Raw genomic sequence first — 8,959 nt, forward strand, 5'->3', positions numbered from 1 at the left:
TGAAAAAGTCCAAAACACATTAAATGTGTTAATACCTTTGGACTTCCCACCTCCACAAAGGGGTAGATTGTAGGGCAAATTCTCATACTTCTTCATTTGAATTCCACTTGATTTATAATTGAATTTATTTATAATTGAAAATTTATAATTTTGTTACATTTGCTTTTTTGTGTGTGTCATTCTTTCTATTGGCATTATTGTAGTTACAATGTATATTGTTTTCTTGGTTCTGCTTACTTGACTCTGCCTCAGTTAATATAGATCTTTCCATTCTTCTGTGTATTCAAAAGAGGTTAATTTCTGAGATATTACCAAAATGAAAATAACTATGATTAACTATAGCCATGTAAAGATATATTTTGATAAGATATTGAAATATAAAAAGCACTGAATATAGGAGTCACTAAAATCTAACCTTTTGTTATTATTTCTTTGGTGTTTTAAAAATCAGGTGACGGGCAGCTAGGTGGCACAGTGGATAGAGCACTGGTCCTGGATTTAGGAGGACCTGAGTTCAAATCCAGCCTCAGATACTTAACACTTACTAGCTATGTGATCCTGGGCAAGTCACTTAACCCCAATTGCCTCACAAAAAAAATTTTACAAAAATTTTTAAATTAAAAAATAATCAGGTGAGAGTTGAAGAATGAATTAAATAAATCACTACATATAACCAATGGGTTTTTATCCTAACTGCAAAGATGATTACTGACTCCTATTAATAACTTATTAGTCAGTTGTGATGATGTTACCTACCATACATGTTATGGCTTTCTGTTGGTTAGTTTGCCCTATAACTTTTTTTGGGGGGGTGCAATGAAGGTTAAGTGACTTGCCCAGGGTCCCCTGTAACTTCTGAAATTATTATTCCACTATTTCATCAACTAACGAAAGATTTTTAAAGGGGAAAACTGACACACTGTAAAGCACAGAAGTTTCTCTATGTGGAAAACTCAGAATCTTGTTTCTAACATTTATGTCTAAATGAGAAGCTTTCCCAAAGTAGAAGTAGCTTGTACTATACTTTTAGACAACATTTACCATGTCTTCTGTATTTACTGTTCATTCTAAGTCAGAAAGTGGCCTGAATTCTACACACTTTCCTCTTCACCCAAAAATTAAGAAACAAGAGCCCAGAGGCATTTAATTTTCAATGAATCTCTTCTCCCCAACACAATATTAAAGTATAGAAACCTAGATTTTGTTCTTTTAATGTTGTGATAACTTACACTACACACTCCTAATATGAATGAGATATCTGCCTCATGTTTCATGCAATTTTTTTAAATTGGATTTTATGTCTTTTGTTTTCACATCACATTAATTTCTGAATACACTGCCTCCCTTCCTCCCCTAATAAGCAACTCTTCATAACAAAAATTTAAAAAGAAAAAGTGGAAAACAGCTCAGCAAAACCAACCAACACATTGTTTCTGACAATATAGCCATACTCTCTTCTGCAATATAGGGAGGGAAAAGCATTTTATTAGGTCTTCACTGGGGCTAAGCTAAATCTATATAATTCAAGCATTGTTTCACTTTATTGTTATTTCTATTTAAATTGTTGTAGTCATTGTGTGTCTCTTTTTCCTACTTTTGCTTACTTTACTCTGCATCAGTTTACGTCTTCCCATGTTTTTCTGAATTCTTCATTTCTTATGGCACAGTAGCATCCCATTACGTTTAAGTACCACACATTTAGCTATTCTCCAATCAATAGGTACCTACTTTGTTTCCAGTTCTTTGCTACCACAAAAAGTATGCTATGAATATTTTGGCATGTGAGACCTTTCTTTCTATCTTTGACTTCCTTGGAGTATATTCCTAGCAGGAGGATTTTTGAGTCACAGTATATCAATTTCTTTACATAATTTCAAATTACATATTTCCAAAATGATTCCAATTCACAGCTCCATCAAGTGTATTAGTAAGCCTGTGTCTTCCTAGGACCTCCAGCATTTTATTTCCATCTTTTGTCATCTTTGTCAATTTGTTGGATCTAAGCTGAATTTTTTTTCTGAAAATAGAACTTAAGGGCAGGATGCTATCAAAATAGAGGCCTTGGGGGGCAGCTAGGTGGCGCAGTGGATAGAGCACCGGCCTTGGATTCAGGAGTACCGGGGTTCAAATCCAGCCTCAGACACTTGACACTTACTAGCTGTGTGACCCTGGGCAAGTCACATAACCCCCATTGCCCCGCCAAAAAAATAAATAAATAAAATAAAATAGAGGCCTTGAATAAGTCTAATTGTAGACTTCTGATTCAATCATTCATTCATTTAACTCATATTTATTTACCACTTCTTTGATATAAGGCACTCTAAATACCAAAAAAGTATAATATATGTAAGCCTGGATCAAGATCTGGCCCTTCTCAAGAAATGGAATACAAACACCCTTCCAGGCCCTTACTGATTATTGAGGTCATGAAGTTGGGATTGTTCAAGGAGAGTTTGAGAAGAAAAACACTGGAAAGAGGAGAAAAAGCCAGAATCTGGTATGCACATATATCCTCCATTTTAAGAACATATACAGAAATGCTGGTAAACAGGTACTGGGGTTCTTTCATTTAAAGAGACTAAGACAAATAGTTGATGGTGTGGTTGGTACAGTAGTGCTGAAAAGATCTGCTTCAGTGAGACAAGCTCTCAGAGACATTTTCCTTCCCCTATGAACCATGAAGGAAGCCTCTGTATTAACTGCAGCCTCTCTGGTGTCTGAGCAGGAAAAAAGCCATTTCCTGCTCTTGCAGTCAGAGGTGTTTAGCCATTGAACTGTGCTGGCTGGACATTCCTGCTTTCCCTTCCTTTCTTGCACTTTCTCTCAGTATCTTTTTTTGCCACTGAACGTAACATTTTTAGATTTTAAAAAATTAGCATGTTAACCTTTGTGTTATATGTGTGACAGAAGTTGGTCAATAAAAAAGCAAGTCTGGGTAATTAGGTAGAATCATCCAAGGCCTACTGTGGATGCAAGCCCTGGAATTAGAAGCATCTGAACAATGGACTGTCCCTGGGAATTTACAAAGCTAATAGTGCTACAAGACTACAACACAAAGTAGAGGGAGAATTGGTGTACAGCTTTTTGTTCACAGGTGATTGTGCACTCATTGCAGCCTGTAAGGCTGAGATGCAAGAGAGTATGGATTGATTCTCTGCACCTTTTGCTAATTTTGACTTGACAATCAACATCAAGAAAACAGAGGTCCTCCACCAGCCAGCACTGCACCATCCATACATGGAACCACCGGTCACAGGAAATGGAGGAATTTTGAATGCTATGGATAAGTTCATTTACCTTGGCAGCATACTTTCCAGGGACATCCACATGGATGATGAGGTTGATACATGTATTGCTGGAGCTAGCTCAGTGTTTGGGAAGCCCTGAAGGAAAGTATGGGAGAGAAGAGGTATTAGGTTGCCTATCAAACTGAAGAGCCATTGTGCTGACTTCATTGTTGCATGACTGTGAAATCTGGACAATATACCATGCCAGGAAACCAAATTACTTCCATTTGAATTGCCTCAGGAAGATTCTGAAGACCACCTGGCAAGATAAAGTACTAGACAGCAAGGTTCTTTCTTGAGTTGAACTGCCAAGCTTTGGGGCAGCTAGGTGGTGCAGTGGATAGAGCACCAGCCCTGGAGTCAGGAGGACCTGAGTTCAAATCCAGCCTCAGACACTTAACACTTACTAGCTGTGTGACCCTGGGCAAGTCACTTAACCCCAATTGCCTCACCAAAAAAAAAAAAAAAAGAAAAAAAAAGAAAAAGAACTGCCAAGCTTTTAAATTCTACAGCAAAGAGTTCAACTCTGATAGGTTGGTCATATTGTTCAAATGCCAGATGTATGCTTGCCTAAAAGACTATTTTATGGAGAACTCAGACATGGAAAGTGCTCACATAGAGGTCAGAAGAAGTGATAAAAGGACACTCTCAAGGTCTCTCTGCAGAACTTTGAAATTAATTATGAGACATGGGAGGCACTGGCACAGGACTACCCAGCATGGTGTGCCTACATCAAAGAAGGCACTGTGTTCTATGAACAAAACAAAATTGTAGTGACTTAAAAGAAATGTGAGATGTGCATATTTAGATACATCTCCACTGCAAATGTTCATATGGATTATTTGTGGCTGACCTGTGGTGGAGCCTTTTTGAGCTCTTATTGGTCTGATAAGTCACAGTCAGAGACACTGTACCTTGACCCTGACATAACAATGTCATTTTGGTCCTCTTCAAGCATGAAGGAAAACAATTAACCAGTGTTACAACAGATCTCTTTCCTTTTTAAAAACATTTTTAATTTTTTAATTTTTAATTTTTTTACTTAATGGCATTTTATGTTTTTCCAATTACATGTAAAGATAGTTTTCAACATTCATTTTTGTAAAGTTTTGATTTCCAAATATTCTCCCCTCCCCCAAGACAGCAAGTAATTTTATATAGGTTATATAGTACAATCATATTAAACATACTTCCACATTAGTCATATTGTGAAAGAAGAATCAGAACAAAAGGGGAAAACCACAAGAAAGAAAAAACAAAACACACACACAAAAAAAAGTGAAAATAGTATGCCTCCATCTGAATCCAGATTCCATAGTTCTTTTTCTGGATATGAAGAACATTTTCCTTTATAAGTCTTTTGAGGGGCAGCTAGGTGGCACAGTGGATAGAGCACTGGCCCTGGAGTCAGGAGTACCTGAGTTCAAATCTGGCCTCAGACACTTAACACTTACTTACTAGCTGTGTGACCTTGGACAAGTCACTTAACCCCAATTGCCTCACTTAAAAAAAAAATTTGTCTTGGATCATTGTATTGCTGAGAAGAGCTAAGTCTATCACAGTAGATCATCACATAATGTTGCTATTATTGTGTACAGAGTTCTCCAGGTTCTGCTCACTTCACTCAGCATCAGTTCACTTAAGTGGTTTTTCTGAAATCTGCCTGCTCGTCATTCTTTATAGCACACCAGTATTCCATTACATTCATATACCACTTGTTCAGCCATTCCCCAATTGATGGGCATCTCCTCAATTTCCAATTCTTTACCACCACAAAAAGAACAGCTATAAATATTTTTGTACATGTGGGTTCTTTTCTCTTCTTTATGATCACTTTGGGATATAGACCTAGTAGTGGTATTGCTGGGTCAAAGGGTATGCACAGTTTTATAGCCTTTTGGGCATAGTTCCAAATTGCTCTCTAGAATGGTTAGATCAGTTCACAACTCCACAATGCATTAGTGTTCCAATTTTCCCACAACTCCAATATTTATCATTTTCCTTTTTTGATATATTGACCAATCTGATAGTTGTGAGATGGTAGCTCAGAGTAGTTTCAATTTGTATTTCTCTATTCAGTAGTGATTGAGAACATTTTCATATGACTATAGATAGCTTTAATTTCTTCATCTGAAAACTACGTGTTCGTATCACTTGAACATTTCTCAATTGGGGAATGACCTGTATTCTTATTAATTTGATTCAGTTCTGTCTATATTTGAGAAATGATGTCTTTATCAGAAACACTGACTATACAATTGTTTCCCAGTTTTTTGCTTTCTTTCTAATCTTGTTTGCATTAGTTTTGTTTGTGCAAAACCTTTTTAATTTAATGTAATCAAAACGATACATTTTGCATTTCATAATGTTCTCTATCTCTTGTTTGGCCATAATTTTTTCCCTTCTCCATAGATCTGGCAAATAAACTATTCCTTCCTCTCATAAGTTGTCTATGATATCACCCTTTATGTCTAAATCACGTACCCATTTTTACTTTATTTGGTATAGTGTTAGACATTAGTCTATGCCTAGTTTCTGCATACCATTTTTCAGTTTTCCCAGCAGTTTTTGTCAAATAGTGAGTTCTTATCCCAGAAACTGATGTCTTCAGGTTTATCAAATAGTAAATCACTATAGTCATTTACTACTGTGTCTTGTATGCCTAACCTGTTTCACTGATCCATCACTCTATTAGCCAGCACCAAATAGTTTTGATGATTGTTGCTTTATAATATCATTTTTAGATCTGGTATGGCATTTTTCATTAATTCCCCTGATATTCTTTTTTTTTTTTTTGGTGAGGCAGTTGGGGTTAAGTGACTTGCCTAGGGTCGCACAGCTAGTAAGTGTTAAGTGTCTGAAGCCAGATTTGAACTCAGGTCCTCCTGACTCCAGGGCCGGTGCTCTATCCACTGCACCACCTAGCTGCCCCAATTCCCGATATTCTTGACCTTTTGTTCTTTCAGATGAATTTTATTATTTTGTCTAGCTCTATAAAATAATTTTTTGGTACTCTGATTTGTATGGCACTGAATAAGTAAGTTAATGTAGGTGTAATTGTCATTTTTATTATATTAGCTCAACCTACCCATGAGCAATTGATATTTTTCCAATTGTTTAGATCTGACTTTAGTCTGTGAAAAGTGTTTTGTAATTGTGTTCATATAGTTCCTGGGTTTGCCTTGGCAGATAGATTCCCAAATATTTTATATTGTCTATAGTTACTTTATTTTTTTTTTCTTTGCGAGGCAATGAAGGTTAAATGACTTGCCCAGGGTCACACAGCTAATAAGTATCAAGTGTCTGAGGTCAAATTTGAACTCAGGTCCTCCTGAATCCAGGTCTGGTGCTTTATCCACTGCACCACATAGCTTCCCCGTTGCTACTGGACTTTGTAGGTCTTATATAGAAATACTGATGGTTTATATGGGTTTATTTTATATACTTCAACTTTGCTAAAGTTGTTGTTTCAAAGTAGTTTTTTAGTTGATTCTTTGGGATTCTCTAAGTATACCGTCATATTATCTGCAAAGAGTGATAGTTTTGTTTCTTCCTTGCTTGTTCTAATTTCTTATTATTGCTAAAGCTAATGTTTCTAATACAATATTTTTTTTTTGCGGGGCAATTGGGGTTAAGTGACTTGCCCAGGGTCACACAGCTAGTAAGTGTCAAGTGTCTGAGGCCTGATTTGAACTCAGATCCTCCTGAATTCAGGGCCAGTGCTCTATCCACTGTGCCACCTAGCTACCCCTCTAATACAATATTAAATAATAGTGGTGATAATAGACATCCTTCTTTCACCCCTGATCTTATTGGAAACACTTCTAACTTATCCCCATTACATATAATGCTTGCTGATGGTTTTAGATCAATACTGCTGATCATTTTAAGGAAAGCTCCATTTATTCCAGTGTTCTCTAGTATTTTGTGTGTGTGTGTGTGAGGCAATTGGGGTTAAGTGACTTGCCCAGGGTCACACAGCTGGTAAGTGCTAAGTGTCTGAGGCCGGATTTGAACTCAGGTACTCCTGACTCCAGGGCCGGTGCTCTATCCACTGCGCCACCTAGCTGCCACCTTTTTCTAGTATTTTTAATAGTAATGGGTGCTGTATTTTGTCAAAAGCTTTTTCTGCATTTGTTGAGATAATCATATGATTTATGTTAGTTTTGTTATTGATGTGGTCAATTATGTTGATAGTTTTCCTAATATTGAACCAGCCCTGCATTCCTAGTATAAATCCCACCTGGTCATGGTATATAATCCCTGTGATAAATTGCTGTAATCTCTTAGCTAATATTTTATTTTAAAATTTTGCATCAATATTCATTGCAAAAATTTGTAATTTTCTTTCTCTGTTTTGGATCTTCCTGGTTTAAGTATCAACCCCACAATTGTGTCACTACAACAGATTTCTAAGCCAGCCCAAGGTAATAACCAAGAGAAACAAAAGAGACAGACAGACATAGAAAAAGACTCAGAAAGAGACAGAGACAAAGACAGATATGTCTGTTTATATACATAAATACATATGTGTGTATATATACACACATGTACATACACATATACACATAAATACACATATACATACATATATACTTATAACCTGAAGCCATCATTCCCCTGAACTAGTGCTGTTAGTGAACCAGAAGTCCAGGAAGTACAGGAAAAGGAAAGAACTTTATCATATGGGCTCTGCTTCAGGTCTTTTACAGCTTTTATGCTAGTTGGGGAGATAAAATACAAGATCAGTATATGACAAGTTCCATGTAAGTGGTATAGATGCTAAGTGTTATAGAAGTTCAGAGGATGGAAAGATAATTTTCATTATTATGCAATATCCTTGTTTTGTGATCCTGAAGAGGGGAAAACTTGTTTTTCTCCTGATATCACAGCCACATTAAGAGAACAAAGTCTGGAGGTGGAGCCAAGATGGTAGAAAGAAGCTAGGAAGTTGCCTAAGCTCTCCTGAGATTCCCTCAAAAACATTAAAAGAGAACAAAGTCTGCTCCCTATCTTCATATTTCCCTGTTCTTGTTGAACAGAATAGTAAGGAGGACATGAGAAGCTGGAACATTCTGCCTCTGTCTTTAGGACAATACTTAGTATAACCTGATTTGGGGGTCCTACCCCAGAGGCATGGTTGTGGGAGCAGAGAGGATCCAAGGAGCTTCCTGAAGGCCTGGAGAGTGGGTTTTCCCCAATATTCACCCCAAGCTCCAGTGGCCTTGGATTTTACCTGGGACAGATTACTCAGAGTGCCCTAGAATTTGGACTTGATCGAACCTGTGGGAAGAAGAAGGAAAAACTACAAGGAAGAAGATATCAAGAGCCATAACTAGTGACTGCTGAAAGGAGCCAGTATGATCAGAATGATGCTCCAGATAGGGACAATTAGAACATAGTCTGTGGGCTCGGTGAATTTTGCATTGCTGATAAAGTATGAACCAAGATGAGAGATGGTGACACCCTATTATCTTACTACCATCCCCTCCATCTCCACACCAAGGAAAACCAAGTTTCCTTGATGCTAGCTCATCCCTCCACTTTCTGCTCCTCATTGTCCAATTTGGCTGTTTGGAAAAAAAAAGCTAGGGATTTCAGAACACTGTTCTTTTCTGAATGTTGATCTTTATTTTACTGAGCCTTTAAGATAAAATTTTAAAAACCTATTG

This window comes from Dromiciops gliroides, chromosome 2, assembly GCF_019393635.1.
Source record: "Dromiciops gliroides isolate mDroGli1 chromosome 2, mDroGli1.pri, whole genome shotgun sequence".
Lineage (NCBI taxonomy): Eukaryota > Metazoa > Chordata > Mammalia > Microbiotheria > Microbiotheriidae > Dromiciops > Dromiciops gliroides.